The sequence below is a fragment of the Poecilia mexicana genome, unplaced genomic scaffold, assembly GCF_051168715.1.
Source record: "Poecilia mexicana isolate PSO_F unplaced genomic scaffold, ASM5116871v1 scaffold_1, whole genome shotgun sequence".
Lineage (NCBI taxonomy): Eukaryota > Metazoa > Chordata > Actinopteri > Cyprinodontiformes > Poeciliidae > Poecilia > Poecilia mexicana.
In genome coordinates, this window is record NW_028263370.1 from 10,594,239 (window position 1) to 10,611,170 (window position 16,932).

Genomic DNA, 16,932 nt, shown 5'->3' on the forward strand with positions numbered 1-16,932 from the left:
CACCCTGGATAGATCACCAGTCTATTGCAGGACACAAAACATCATACACACACTCATTCCTAAGAGCCTAATTTAGGGTGACCAATTAACCGAACTAATGAGCTATTTGATGGTATTGTTATTTATTGGGAGGCACCTCTAATTTTATCTACAGCTGTTTCATCTGAAAGACAAAGCCTTTGCAACAGCATAGTGCAACAGTAAACTTTAATAACATTACACAAGATCCTGAGTGTCAGGGGTTCAAACAAGATGTCATCTTTTAGGAGCCAGAAGCTGAAACTGTCTTGGCACCTAAAGTGAAACCTGTCATAATTTTAATAGCTTACTAATAAAATAAAATTATCATAATAAAATTTCTAACTGTTATTAAAAAAAAAGCAAAGGCTTACCCACAGCTAAGCAGTAATCTAAAAATGCTCTTAAAATTGACACTTCAAACAAAACTACCTTTAGATTTCACAGAGCAAAATCGATCAAAATAGTGCTTATGCAGTCAAACTGAATGTAATTTAAGGCTTTACAGGGTATTCTAAAAATCTAAAGACTAGAAAATTTCCTGCCACATTTATCACTGTCGCAGGAAACTAGTTAGCACTGGAAAGAACACCAGACGTATTCTGGTTCCTAACAACCTGGGTGATTTTAACACATAAAGTCTGTGGTTTAGCTATTTCAGGAAAATCTCAAATGTAAACTTCATCATATGAGCACTTCCCCGGCAACGTAGTGCAGAGGCACATATATTATGTCACACATTAGGAAAGTGTGGCTTTGTAAGGTATGCCTGATGTTTCCCTTTGTTTTCTGGTGACTTGTTGGAATATTTAAGTCAAATTCTTTTTTTGAATGCCAATTTTATTTCCTTGCATCCAAAGGTTACTGTGTGTAACATTTTATTTTTTTTGTAAATGCAACCAATCTGTCACTGGTAAGCTTAGAAAGAGGCTATCAAACATATAAAGTCATGAACAACCGGTAGCTTTTTAAACAAATGATCCTTTTCCCTTCTCAAATGTCTGCCAATCTACGAAATATCAAAGTTATGCACTAAAATAGTCACAGAAACAGCAGCATTATAATGAATAATTCATATTCAGATCATCCAGAGTAAACTTCAGATAAGATTTCAAAGGTTGCTGCATCCAAGAGGACTTGATTTGGAATTCAAAGTTAACACAGGTTAAGGGAAGTAAAAATAGGCAACATTTATCATTTCCCGTTTATCTGATCTGTGTCAGAATGAATAAAAGCTATTCCAGCAGCTCTCCTTGCTCCCTCTTTCTTCCCTATCTTTGAGGCCAGATTGGCATCTCTCCAGTAGCCTATGAGATTGGCTGCATAAATGGAATTGCCCCATTCGCCAAGTGTCAGCTGATGAAAAAAAAGGGGGGAGGACTGTGCACACTGTTTACAAAATCGCCGGGTTGAAATGCACCCAAGGTGCAACAGGTACTTAAGATGCAATTCCAGAAAGCATTGTTACTGGGACAGCCTAGGCACAGGAGCTAATCCAGCCCAGAGGCGTTGCCAAAAACACAAGAGATAGACTTACCTGTAATAATCCAGGCAGAGCAGAGGGCCAAAACATCCAACAAGAATGCCAAAGAGAAAGAGAGAAAAAGGAACAAAAGACAGCTCGTTAATCCAAATTTCAAATTTTAACAACTGGTCTGTTAACATATCCTTAGGTTGACAACATAAATAAAACATTCATTTTGTTAACGACAACAGGCGTAAATGGGCAATACACGGAGCAAAACGTTCCAGTGAGATTAGACAAACTACAAAAGAGGGTTTGCACTGTGCACACAAGAGAGGCATGAGAGCTACAATTATACCGACTATGTCATAATTGTGGCAGCTATTGTATTCAGTTGCAAAAAAATAAAAGACCAGAATGACACTTTATGGAGAAACTGAGCTAACAAACAGCAATTTGTCAGTGGTTAAAAAAAAAAAAAAAAAAAAAAAAAGGCCTCCAATTCTGCCACACAAGCAGTAAAAAGAAATCTATCCAAGTTTATAACGCTCCCATGATTCTGTGCAGTCTAACAGCATTGAACAAATGGAAATAAAAGCTTGATCATTTATCACTGTCGCAGGAAACTAGTTAGCACTGGAAACTGAAACCGGACAGAGGCTAGACTGCTTTATTGAAGCTTCTTCTTTTACTGCTCTCTGTACACAGAGGCCTATTTAAACAGAGCCAATGGTGTGAAGTAATTAAAATATGTTCATTTTGAATCAGCTGTGGTCCATCTTAAGATACAGTTCCTTAAATATCAACAAATAAGATTACAACTTAATTTGACTCGGCTCCCTTAACTGGTACAATACCAGTTCACAATGTTTCAATGGAAGCACTTTGCTTTATACCAACTATACTCCAGTTTGTTCCATATTCAATTTGAATCAATCCAGTTTATATCAGAACAATCTAGTCATGTAGTCAGATTCATATACATTCACATATAATCCATATCAAGACAAATTCTATAATTCAGCACAGTCAGACGGTCATTTAACATCAACTGATAAAAAGTTATCTGAGAAACACCAGACAACACATGAAATCATCAGCTTGCACTGTAACTGAAAGCCCACTTCTACATTTCCAATAAAGTGAGCCGTTTTCAGCTGAGTTGACAATCACATTAATGAGCTTTTATTTTTTAAATAAAATGTCCATTTGTGGTTGATATAAATCATGATAACTAAGCCAGCCCAAGTAGGTTTTTTTTGTTTTTTTTTGCTGCTTAGTCCTGTCGGCTTTTGTCCCAGTATAACTTTTATTTACACAGGGAACGCCACAAATGCATCAGTTCTACAAATACAAAGAAAACCCATTTACCCAGAGTATTATTAGCTTAATAATTCCTGTGAATGGGTTGTTCAAGCAAAACACATTTAGTCAAAGTTTCAGTTCAATTGATTGCTAGTCCCTGTAAAACACCTGTGTTAACTGAAAAAAAACAACAACAACAACAACAAAACACAAAATACCAAAACAGTATTAAAGACATATAATTTGGGCTGTGTTGGGTTGATGTAAAAGAATTTAATTCTACTAAAGGACCCAATGCAATATCCAGATGGCTCTGACATACTGTACTATTAAAACAAGTTTGCTAAACTTAACGTGAAGATAATGTGTCAGACATTCTCACAGATCAGACCAGAGAAAGCCACATTAGGTGTGATCTAATTATTTTTTTCACATGAAATTTTTAATAAATTTGTGTGAACATATTTCTATATTCACATGGCTGGCAGCTGATTATAATGAAGCACAGTTTTGGGGATTTTAGCGATCTCAAACAAACAAAGCTGCTAATTGCAGCACGAAGCATCAAAGCTGTACAGACAACCTAGTAAAAATCATATATCTAAGGGGTTTAATAAGACATTTAAAAAAATAAATAAAAACCAGTTCTCACACATTATTGTACTGTCAACACAAAGCTGACATTTGGGATTGTTTTTGCATAATAAATGTTATCACTTATATATTCTGTTTGACATTTGTGTGAAAGTTTGACACAATTAGTATGCAGAGGCATAAACACAACACCTTCGTAATCTTGCAAAAAGCAACACATTGTTAAAGTTCAGATTTAAGCTGTCATCACAACTATTCCACCTAGGAAAATTTAATCGCTAAAAGGAAATAGAAACTAAACTGTCTACATAAAACAATGTACTTGTGTGGAGGTTTCTGAAACATACTGGAATTAAGTCAAAGATATGTAAAAATGTCATCAGAATGCAAACGTATTTTTAGTGAAAAAGCGTTGATCTTTATGTGTAAAAAAAAAACTCTGCAGCTTCTGCTGTGCAAGTCCATTGCCAGGATATTCATATAGTGAGTTTGAAAACAGCTTTTAGATGACTGCTAATGAGATATTTCAGGAGTCTGCCCATAATGCCAGTCATCTGTGAATGTGTAAACTAGAACATCATGTCTGTTTGCCATGAGGGGAAGGGAAACTGTTTCTGAAAACAAATGAGGCGATCTCTTTTACAATTTAAATAGAGTTTTGTTTATTTTTAATATTATGCATTTTATGAGATCAGTGTGCCGTTTTCAAACTTAACCTTTTTTTCCATTTTTTTTTTCTATTCAAGAACAGTGTGAATTTTTGTTCTATTCTGTGCTTTTAAACAATAGCAAAAGGACATGATGGGTTTTATAGTCAGAGACAAATGACCATCAAATTCATCATGTCAAAACTTGGACCATCCTTAAAAATGGGACATTTGTGAAAATGATCATTTCCGAAATTGAGCTTGTCACTATATAAAAACTCAGGCACCTCATAAATAGACAAAGGAACAAGAAGCATAAGAAGGTAACCTCTAGAGACCTGTAGCATTTCCTTGTTCTGCATATTCTTCTGATAACGAGAAATTAGGTTTTATAAACTCTGGCAATCACGGACCAAGATACACTATAGAATCATAATTCTCCTGCTGCAACTCTAATATGTTTTTGACCAGGCTTACCTACTTTTTGTGACACATCGAATTACATTTTGTCCCAGTTTGTAAAGCCATGGTTTCTTGTAAAAATGTATATTTCCCCACGTTTTGGTTCAAAGAAAACAGCCCTATGGGGCTTTATGATCCACAATGTTGATAAACTTGTGATTATGATTGACAAAATATGTGTTGCTGCTTCATATTATGAGACAGCTTCACTTAAAAGATCAATGTTTGGTGAAGGATCTTTTTCAAGATCAGACACAAGAACCAATTCATTTTTAAAACAATGCTAAAACAAAAACATGATGACATCTAGACATGGAATACTGAAGCAAAAGTGATAAAGCAAGACTCCAGAGGCACTTGTTGATTTCATCTTCGACATCAAAGATTGATTCCTGAGACCATATTTCATTTCTCAATATCATTATAGTAATTACACAATGTATGTCAAAATTTAAAATTTAATGAAAAATAATTTCACTTTCAAAAGCTACAAAATGTCAAGCTGCAGCTTATCATTTTTGTTACCAGCTGGGTGATTATGTCACCATTGATTGAATCACAAACTCTATACAGGAAAAGGCCATCAAGTGAGGAATTTGTAAAAAAAAAAAAAAAACATATATAAAAAATATAGAATAAAGAACTGGCTGCATCGCACAGAACAGCAACTGAGAAGAATAAGAAAATTAAATGAAAAAAGTCAATAATCTAGTTTCTTAAACTTTATACTCTGCTTCAACTTGCAACTCCCTGTGGCAATAACATGCCACATGTTTTCTTAATGCAATCATGTTAACTTGTAAGGATTGGATCTTCAAGAATGTCAGACAGCAGGAAATGCAGCTGGCATATGCAACACAAGTTAGCTTCTTGCTAACAAATTTAAGATGGAGGAAGTGTCAAGTGGCTGGGATGAGTGGCATCCATGTGAGCAATGAATAAAGATAGGAACATTTTCACAGATCAGACCAGAGACGACCACATCAAGTGTGATCTAAGACATTTCTTGGCATGGCATTTTGATTAGAAAATGTTATTTGTGGGAGTTTGCAGATTATTACAGGGTTTTTACACCGGGAGTGAGTAAAATATATAGGTGTTCATTTACTAAGCAAAAGTTTACTCAGATCGGCAGATGAACTGTGGGTGTGCAGGGAACAAAAAGTATGCACATGCTGAAAATAAAGTAGCCGGTACAGGAAAAAAAATAAAATAAACACAATTCAGTGTGAAAGTGTAAGAATCTGGTGACATTTGAAGGAAAGACAGAATAAAGCAGAGTCAGAAATAGCATGAAAATCTGAAGCTAGGGTTCCCATTTAGCTGCTGTTAAGCAAGGCATTGTGTTACAGATGGCATTTATACTCTTGGATATAATAAACTGACATGCAGTGCAATAATGTCAAAGAAACTTTGCATGGATGCAATATTAATGACCGGCTTTTACAAAATTAAACAGGCAAATGCATTTAAAGGCAAAACAAACATCCTATTCATGTGGTATAACTAGGACATCGGGGTTCTTCGAATACTTTCAGCGTTTGCTTCATGTTATTTTCATTATGTAAGAATTTGTGCTAGATAAGAAAGGCAGAGAAACGCTGTCTCTCTGCAGATCTGCCTCATTCTCGCACTGTAAAACCATGAAATATCAACTTCGGAAACATTATTTCAATCAGTCTCATCATCAAAATGGTTGCTCCAAGCCCCTGCTGCAGGGCTTAACGACAGTGTATTGAGAATGAAAAGGCACATTAAAATGGGTTGAAGCATGCAATCCCCCAAAAACGGCTTTTGCTGCACTCTCCATGCATCAAGGACGTGCAACAGTAAGGTCGGGATCATACACCGCCAGAATACTGAATAAGAGACGCTTGTGTGGTAGTTTTCCTAATTTTAGACTGAAAAGTGTAACAAAACATTGGATGTAATTGTTTTTTTAATATAATTACCATTATTATTTCAAGATAACTGTCAGGAATGAACAATCTGCAAATCAAACAAGCCCAAATAGGAGAGACTGACGTAGCGACACCTGCAGTATACCGGAGGATATACAAAATAGGTTGGGATTTGTTCTGCAGAGAAACATAAGTTCCTCTGCTCTGCCTTTTTTTAGTGAGGGTTGCACAGACTGAGATCCTGGAAGCATCTTTAAGCTGTTGCTGTGCAACCACAAAGTCAGCTGCAGTCCAGTTAATGTTCATCTAACTGTAGCCATAAAAAAGGGGGAAAAAAGATAAATGCATTTTTTTTTCTCACTTTTCCCTCTACATTAGTCACCCTGGTGCAGAAGAGAAAAACAGATGTTCTCCGTCTTCATGCCTTTTTATATTCCTTTTTCCGTCCTTTTTTTAAATTTTATTTTAGGTGCTAGGGGTGTGAAAACACAGAAAGACGTAAGGTGTTCTTGGTGATTAAATGTGTGGAGCATAAATGCTAGTTTTCCCTGCAAGCAAGTAATCACTTAACTGCAGGAACCATAATATTAAAATGAAAGCAATTCCAGTCTAATATTTACATAACATATTCGTGCATATTTTGAATCCCGAATACAAAACTCATAACAATGAATTTGTCTAAATTATGAATTTGACTAGATACAACCTAAGGCCAAGCTGCATTTCAGTGTGACCCTTCAGAGCGAGTCAAAAGAGAGCAGAGAACAAACTACACTTTTTTTTTTTTTTTTTTTTTGCAATTTCACATGCATGCAGGCTTCAGGCAAGTGTTAAGTTGTCCTTCACTGTAAGCATTTGGGAATGAAGAGTGGGAGTTGTTGTCTTAAAGCTGGCACTAATGAAACCCATGGGCTTATGATGACAATAGAACGATGTGTGATGCGGAAGAACTTAGTCGAGTCTGTGCTCTGCGTTTGGCGTTGCTTGTATGAACATATGCGATGGTGAATTCGGAGACTCCTATTAGATAGATGGGAATAAATAAATAATATCAATCTAAGGGTTTGAAAGTATTATATTAGACTGCATATACACATCAGTTTATGTGCAGTCTACTCTAATCTTTAAACATTTTGTCTTAAATGTCTGGAATTTACCATCAAATTTTGAATGCCATTAGCTTTTTTTTTTTTTTTTTTAGAGTTTATTAAACCTATGTTCTTCACAGCCTGTGACATCATCTAACAAAGTTTTGTCACTAGGCATGGACTACTTTGCAAGTCTCACAATTTCAGAGTACAAATACCATGGTTTGAAAATATCATAGGGTTTCCACAAAAAAAATAAATAAATAAATAAATAAATAAATAAATAAATAAATAAATAAAATGTATAAGATGATGAGATTGATTTTATTTCTCACAGGATAAGAAAATACTGTCTCTACAGGTAAAAATAATCCTGAATATCGCCCAAACTTTGGTCGGCATTTTCCCAACTGAGTGACGACGGGTGATATATTTGCGTAGATGACGCCTGGGCTATTTTTTGGGCGAAACAATCTAAACATGCACAAACTGATTTTGCCACTGTTCTACAACTTTTGCATGTATCCCCACTCCAACACACCTGAATCAAATAACCGATTAGTCCAGGCCTTTAAAACACTGCCGACACGTCAAAGAGGTAATTCATTGTTTTGATTCAGGGGTGTTGGAGCAGAGATGCGTCCAAACGTTGCAGGACAGTGACACTCGAGAATTAAAGTTGCAGACCCCTGTTGTACGGTACATATTGAACATGCATATTTCATGTTTCCAAAGCTGATGGTATATAAAGCTTTGTAAGCTTTATACTTAATGAAGGATGAGTAAGAAATAACTCCTTCTTTGTTCTTACAAGGACATCACATCATCTCAAGCTTAACTGCAAGATTTACATGTGACAGAGAGAACAACCAAGACTGAAAGCGGGTTAAAGGTTTGGAGCACAGAAAGTCGACAATGCCAGAACCAAATCCAACCAGATGGTCCTCAGAACAAGCGTTGCCTAGAGCAATATACCCACCCCCCCTTCACCCCATTTTATTGTACAGTGTAGCTTTAATGAACTGCATACATTCCTTCCTTAATCTGCAAATTATTGCAGATGAATCTGAAAACATCTGTGTTTTCCACAGCTGTGTTATGCTATTTATGTCCTTACATTGCAAATATGCAATAAAAACAATTTCCTTTAAATGAAGACGTAGCTGTTTCAGATTTACAAAGCCATAAATAAATGCTCTTAATACTTAAAAAGAAATCTTGTTACTTTTGTTGTATGCGTTACTTGTGCATATATTTGTCATTTAAAGGTGAATGTGGTGAGAATGGGAAAGGCATATCTAACCATCCAGAACAAATTGTTTTTTATTTCCTCGAATGAAGCAAAGCACAAAGTAATCAGTGAGCAACCTTTTTTTGCCCCACTCTCAAAAGCCCACACACTGACACATCCCACACTCGCAGATATACTGAGAGCAAAATCTGGGCCCGTTACTGGCCACAGCGTGGCAGATTCATCAATCAATCATTAATTAATGGCCGGGCCATCTCCCTGAAACAAGCAGCCCTGCAGTCACACAGACATACAGATACAGAATCCTGTCGTCATAGACACACGACGCAGAGCTAAACCCCAAAAGCCATTTCATTAAACTGAGCCATGATTCAATAGCTGTAATCATTTACTAAATGGTTACTGAAAAAACGATACGCTATGACAAAAATCCTATAATTCTGCTGTACAGCAGCACTAAAAAGACCAATGAGTGCAGAAATCACATAAACAAAAAAACAAAAAAAAAATAAAAAAATAAAACAGCTTAGTGCATGTCTGCCTTTTGGGAACATTTTAAAACATGGAGCCATTGTATCCATTAAACAAGGAAACAAACAAATGTCCATGTGACAAATGGTCTTTATGGCGCGTCCTGGCATGCACATTTTAGTCTATAACAGCTATAAGGGTCTCAGAGGGCGGGTGGTAAGAAGGGATATGCTCTCCAGTCATTGTTGTTTGAGAGGCCACTGAGCCTCTTGATCCCTGGGTAATCTCCAGCTATCCGCCTGAGTTATCACCTCTTCTGATTTAGGTCACCCTGGCTGCTTTCGGTTTTTAGGTTGTTCACCATCCCCCACGCAGACCAGGCTCACAAAATCCTACATGCAACGGGACGAGACCAGAAACAGATGGAGTTGCGGATATCAACCACTTTAAACTGATTCTACAGTCAGAAAGGGAAAAAAAGGAAGTTGAGGACACAAACACGCAAATACTGGTGTTACAAGATCACAGTTTCCTTCAGTTTGGAAATTGTATTTATTTTTTTAACACTTCTGGTTGCATGTGACTTAAAGATAGTTAAAAATGCCATTTAACTATAGAAAATTAGCGTAGTTCTGAGTGCAAAAGATTTTCCAACCCAGTATTAGCCAGATGAATCTAACAAAATGACTAGTGAATGCAAATTAATTCTATTCAGATCTGAGTAACCGTTGCCATTGCTCTTCGCCCCCTTCTCTTAAAAAAACAAAAAACAAAAAACAAACAAAAAAACTACAGAAAATGTAAAACATGGCTCTCTTGTCTCATATCACCTTATAGCCCACACTTCTAGCCTGTGTGACTAACAGCTTGCCCCAATGGCCCTCGAGGAAGACTAATATCCTGTCCTCTTTCACAGTAATGAAAAATATACACCGGGTATGAAATAAATGTGGATAAAGGACAGGCAGCACATAGGCCTGACCAGGGTGTAGCATGAGATAATATTTAACATTCTGTTCTGAGCAGCACTGATACTGCTAACATTTGAAGCAAAGTATTTTATTTTAATGCGACAAAGTAGAACAATATTAAACACTTACCTAATAAAAATGGTTATCTTAACTACTGAAACCCAACAAATTTGTTACGAATAAGACACTTCCACAACCAAATCTGATGAGGCAACTACAAGTAATTTAGAAATTCACATTGTTTGGGTCCATGACATCAAGAAATGGCTTGAGAGACAAAAATCTACCGAGTTACCAATATGCAACCATTCACTTAAACAGAATTAAAATGAAATTACTGTTCATGAGTTCCAGAGAGGAGTTCATATCTTTTTCTTTTTTTTTTCTTTTCTCAAAACTGAAGAACAAAACCAGCAACAGTTTGGAGCATTGAGAGTAAACGCCACCATTCATACAAATGGAAGCTGCAGAGCCTTTTGGGTGAACCGCATTCTCTCGCTCTGGGCTTCATTCTTGAACCTCTCATCCTTTTGACACAGAAAACAGTGTGTATACTGTTATATTCCATTATATAATACATCACTTGAAATGATCTCGTCAGCATACCAGCCTGACTGCTACATGGAGCCACTGTTTGAGGAAAATATCAGTCAAAGTTTAAAAGATAGTGCCCAAACTACAGTTTGCACATCTGTCGCGTTCACAACGCTGCAAGCAGAGATTAGTGTCCTAAATTGCTATGGGAAGAAAATAGCTACGGGAAGATTTATTTATGCATTTAGGGGGAAACCACCCATACTTATGTATATTTATGTGAATTTATGCCAGGGCAGAAAACCAAGAAAAGGGATATTATTCCACTTAGGGGTGGCCAGGCTTTTTATTTTTCCTGCTTTTACAAATGATTTCTGTATTCAGCAAAAACAATGGAAAACCAATGTGTAAAATCCTGCAGTTAATAATAAATGGTATGACTGCAGAGCAATCGGACAAATTCTGCCTCACTTTCAGAAGTTAATAAGGATAACTCATATCCAGTTACTTGTGCAATTATCAATGACCTTTGACATTTCCTTACACTTTGTGACATTTCAACCACAAATTTCAATCTGGCCAATGTATTTTACTTTACTTTATGATATACCAATAAAAGCAGAGCATTATTATGGTGTCTTTCACAAAAACAAAGTGATACAAAGGAGCTATGCCTGGTGTGCAAGCTAGGTCTGGGCTTTTCCCAAAATGTCCTCCATCAACTTCTTACTTGCTCAACAACTTGGTCTCACCTTTGATATTTTCTTTATATTACTATTCTTATTTGCTTAGATCCTGAGACCAAACATTTACTCAGCATAAAAGATTACCAAGAACAGAACTCGATTAAGCATAATGCTAAAGAATATCATAAAACTGTAAGATTAGGAACAGCAATGCTTCCTATCATAAATAAGCTAAGAAAAGAGAACTCCCTTCAAAGCATTTTGTCCAGACTATTTCTCCGCATACATATGTAAATTTGTGAAACGAAGAAGATCATGAAACTCCCACTAAGGTCAAGAAGGTCAAATGATTACTGGCATGACTTGCATTGTTTAAAGTGCACATGACCAAACAAAAAGCTTTGCTGTGAAACTCAAAGGAATTAGCTGCCAAAGAAAATGAGCTGACGCCATGTCATCAGCACACATGAAATATGCAAATGGACGTTCATTATGGTTCAACAGCGGAGAAGCTGACTAGCAATTCACACTATGTGAACAGCCATCAAACTATTGTGGGCATAATTTATTGAAAAGTTTAGAGTTCCTGACGGCCCCACAGACACAGTGGCTTCTAAAGACCTACTGAAAAAAAGACAAAAGGACCAAGCTTTGAAACGAATCATTCCCAGTCACTCAATTATTCTGACATATAAACCACCAGTGCAACTCTTACACCATCTGCAATGTAGCTAAATGTTTTGAACTTGAAAAAAATTAAGCAACACCATCTTAGCTGACATAAGAATACGATTTTTCTGGACCTCTGAAAACAAAAAGCACAAAGGTAACTTTGGAAATTTATGTTCCCATATCAAATGTAAATATGCAATGTTAATAATACAAGAACTAAACTACAGCAATAAGACAAATAAGTGGATGTAAAAGTCCTTACGGCATACTGTCAATATTAACTTAAGTCAAATTTTATTTTCACAGAAATACGAGCATTTCTCATTTTATCTGTAGTTTAAAAATATATATTTAGAACTATCTACTAATTATCATGTAATTACAAGAGCTTTTGCTTATGATTGGAAATAGTTCACTGTATTTTATATATATATATATATATATATATATATATATATATATATATATATATATATATATATATAATGTCCATGGCAGAAAAAGTACAATCCATCAGTTTTTCTTTCTATGTCATGGGAAATTGCAAAAACCAAAAGGTTCTATTAGCATATATACTTACATAACAGATTAAAACGGAGCAATTGAATGGGATCAAATGAATGAATAAATATTAATGGTCTCGTAACAAATGGTCCATCATGGCAAATACAGAAGCAAAGGAAAAAAAGCAAATAAAAATAGAGGGCTAGAAAAAGTGCTTTAATAATGAAAATAAAAAGTGACATTAACAAATGATAATTGTTGTCTAAACATCCGTTGAGGTTCTCTGTAGAGGAAAAAAAGGAACCCGAGACAGATGGAAACCCATCTGAGCAAAGCCACAAATGAAAACAGCCATCAATCAAAGCATGTGTTTTTTATGTAGATGAGCTGTAATGTTGGTGTTAGCGTCCCTTTGCATGCATCACTGGGAAAACAATCTCAAAGTAAGAAAACATAGGATCTATCAAAAGGCAGGTTTTGAGGTAAAGCTGCAGTGAGAGTATGGATGGCGTTGTCTCTGTAAACCCCAAAACAATTTCCACATTCACTTCTGCTTTTACATTTAGTGAAGAAATCCTCAATGTTTGCAATATTTTACCATCTAAAATGTCAGCATCCAGGGGGACTGCCAGATTAGCTCTTGTTTTTCACTTCCTTCAGTGTTTTAGGTTCAGCAGAGCTCTTTCATGAAGTAATTAAAGACTTAATAAATACATGAAGCTGAAGAAAACATGGTCAGAATAAATCTTGCAGATTTGCACTAATCCAGTCAAACAGAGAGCAGTCATGACATATGTGTGTGTGTGTGTGCGTGTGTGTGCGTGTGTGTGTGTGTGTGCGAGTGCGTGCGTGAGTGCGTGGGTGCGCGCACGTGTGTGTTTGTGGGTGTGTGTGTTCATACAATTGTTCATGAGCAGGGAACAGAAAAGAAAAAAACATAAATGTAGATGGGAAGGTGTGGAGGAAACGGAGAGAGTGGATAAAAAAAAAAAAAACTAGCATTCTCTACAGCTTTGAGATATTTGCAAAGTCGTATTCAGTTAAAGCCGTAATCTATCAAATATCTGAAGCAATAAGCTATGGACCCCTTCATAAGAGATGTAATCATTTTGCAAACATATTGTGTCTTGGGTTTAGTAGAGGAACAAATGTTCCTCTACTAAATATGCACACTGGGATTGTTGCAAACGAATATTTTAGTAATCGAGTAATAGATCAATTGGTCTGAAAATTAATCGAATAATCAAATAAAAAAATGTATAAGATAAAATATTGGTAAATTCTGCCATAACGGCAAGATTAATATCGGATACCAACATCAGCCCCAATTTTCCTTATTGAGAATCCCCAATAATAACTGTTCTGTAGTTCAGAAATTTTACCTGTAACAATATTAGCTGAATTTTTAAGTCAAACTGGACCAAAATTACACAAGTCTGAAATTATATTAAATTTAGTAATAAAGCAGGAGGGTCACAAAGAGTTCTAAAAGACTTCTATAGTGCAGTTTTTAGTTTATGTATCATCTAATCAATTGTCAGCCATTTATAGCTTTTGTGACCATGTGCGCAACGGGATGTGGTAGCTCCGTCACACATAAAAAAAAAAAAAAAAAACATCTGCCAGCTATGTATCATCATGTTGCGCTACACTACCCATTTACTGCGACCAAGACGCAGCAAATGGGTGTCCGGTTCGTCCATAAATCTACACTAAGCATCAGCTACAGGAGCCTGCTGTATTCTGCCCGTCTCTGCTCCACCTGCATCAGTACACCCGACATTTTTATCAATCAATGAAAGCCCTGCGGTTGCCCCAGACTGAACTTAAACATAAGATGTTATGCTGCTAACACTTGGCACAAAACACGGTGAGCTAAATGCTAAAACATAATTTAACAAAAATTTGAGAAAGGTAAAAAATTTGAGGGATTTTAAAAATTGATGTACTCAAATCATTCGAGGAATGCACACACACACACACACACACACATATATATATATATATATGTACACACAGTTTATGCCAGTTATTATCATGGGTCAAAGACCTTGGTGATCCTTGAACACATGTTCCCACCTGCTGATTCTCCCATTTACAACAGTGCCAATACTTTGAAAGTTTGAGATATAATAGGTTATTTAAAGCCACCCAAATAAATAAATAAATAAATAAATAAATAAATAAATAAATAAAATACTGGCTTCAAATATTGTTGCGCGTATTACTCCACTCAATATTGACCCAACATGCTGCTGAACAGTCATGATCTGGATATCAGATTACCATAACTCATTAGATTTTATTGCGCAGATATGATTTCACCGTCAGCCTCTTCTTCCATTAATAAAACAGCAGCCATCTCCGAGTGAGCATGACCTGCAGGACAGTTGACACCAATGTGTCAACACCTTTTTAAATCCTTCTCTGTGAGAGATGCGGCACAGACTAATGTCCCACGCCTGTGTTATAATGAGCTTGTTAAACTCCATGGCCCGGTTTCCATCAAGAGTCACTAACCATCCTGTGCCACATGCACATCTCCATAAACTTTTATTGGCTACCACCCACAGCATTCTCAAACATTAACTGTCAGAATGCATGTGTTGGTTGAAATGAAGGGAATAGAGTAAGCCTCACTATATATATATATATATATATATATATATATATATATATATATATATATATATATATATATATATATATATATATATATAAAATCCTTTGTTGCAAAATTTATTCTGGTTCCTCAAATTATTGCTCCTGATTTGGACTGCTGGCGAGAAGAAGTTAGCTCCTCATGTGGTCTTTTTTGTCACACTTCCAGTTGTTTAAGACTTTTTAATTATAGCTCTCGTTGTAGATATAGGCAAGTTCAGGCTAATAGCTATTTTGTCATAGCTATTTCCAGACACATGTTTGCATTGTAAGTTCTCTTGTCTTTTCTATTTTGAAGAGATTAAGAGAAAGAGTGTCCATGCTGCATCATACACTTCTGGGAAACAGAACCTTGTATTGTTTCAAGCCACGCTGAACAACTTAGGATTTTTATGTATGCCAACAAGTGTAACACATGTTTTTATTATTGTGGGTTTTTTTTTTCCCCCCACTAAATAAATCTTCACAACTTAAACACTGGAATTTCCTAAAAATAATCAGTGCGAGGTTATCCTACTTTAAAACGATCCAATTATGTAAGGCTTTTAGCACACCTCTTTATGAGGTGTGCCTATAATTGGGACGCCACTGTTTATTAGTTGGCTATGTGAAGGAATTGAGCCTGTGTAGCGCTCCGTTTCACTCTCACAAATGCCTAAGCTTGTGAATCAAATGAAATGCTATAAATTAAGCATGGAGCCTTCTGGTAAAAAGACAACACATTTACTCGATGCAAACATGAAATTCACTTAATCGTTGATTTATAAGTTTCTATTGAGATTTTAACTCAACAGCTGATGTTTTATTGTTTTTGTAAATAAAAGTGGAATGCAGGGAACGCCTGGGGACACTATATACATCTATCAGATGGTTTAAACATGACTATATATGGGATTATAGATTGTTTACCGATATGAAGAGGGGTTTCACTGCAGGACCACCATTTTAATTTCAGTTTAATTCAATATACAATTTTGTAGTCTCACACCACACAATGTTCTCCTATAAATTAGCTTGTGTTTTTATTTTTCAATTAATAATTTGTGTGGGCCATTACATAGTCAAAATAATTTAGACAGAACTACAAGACCTTATTAACACAATGACATGAAATAACCAATCAAAATTATGAATAAAGTACAAAGTACTCCTGTCACTGTGGCAAAAAAGCTCAACCTATAACTATTCAACTTTAAAAAAATAAATAATTTTTTTAAGTGGGCAAATACAAATTTAACTTTAGCTAAAGTTAAATTTAGCCAAAATTAATGTAATTTTGTTCAATTACATTAATAAACTGGGACATAAATATAAATCATGTACAACCACAGAGAGAACAGGGGATCACTAGATGTGACTGCAGTCAAAAAACAATCAGCTTAAAACTGCACTCTTTGCCCTAGCCAGCCACCCTGACTCACCAGTAACACTCAGAGGAATTAAGGATGCCATTCTGAGCAATTATGGAATTTAGTGGCAACACTGTCAAAATGATTTGGCCAGACAGGAATGATTCAATTAATAAATCATGGGTCATTAGCCATTTTCTATTTTGGCCAGAAGGGGGGGAAAAAAATCACAGTCCTGAATGTAGGAAATGACTAGTAAAGTGGACTGCAATGTAATTAGATTTTTGGATTCATCTTTGATTTATTAGAGGATTAGAAGGAGAGACAGCAAAGAGCGAATCAGACAGGAGGC

At 35.9% G+C, this 16,932-nt stretch overlaps 1 protein-coding gene across 2 annotated transcripts in view; it reads right to left on the bottom strand.

Moving 5' to 3' along the window:
- The window catches only part of ctnna2 (catenin (cadherin-associated protein), alpha 2), a 304,010-nt gene that overhangs the window by 154,466 nt on the left and 132,612 nt on the right, over positions 1-16,932 (bottom strand). The gene's annotated exons all lie outside the window — the stretch shown is intronic.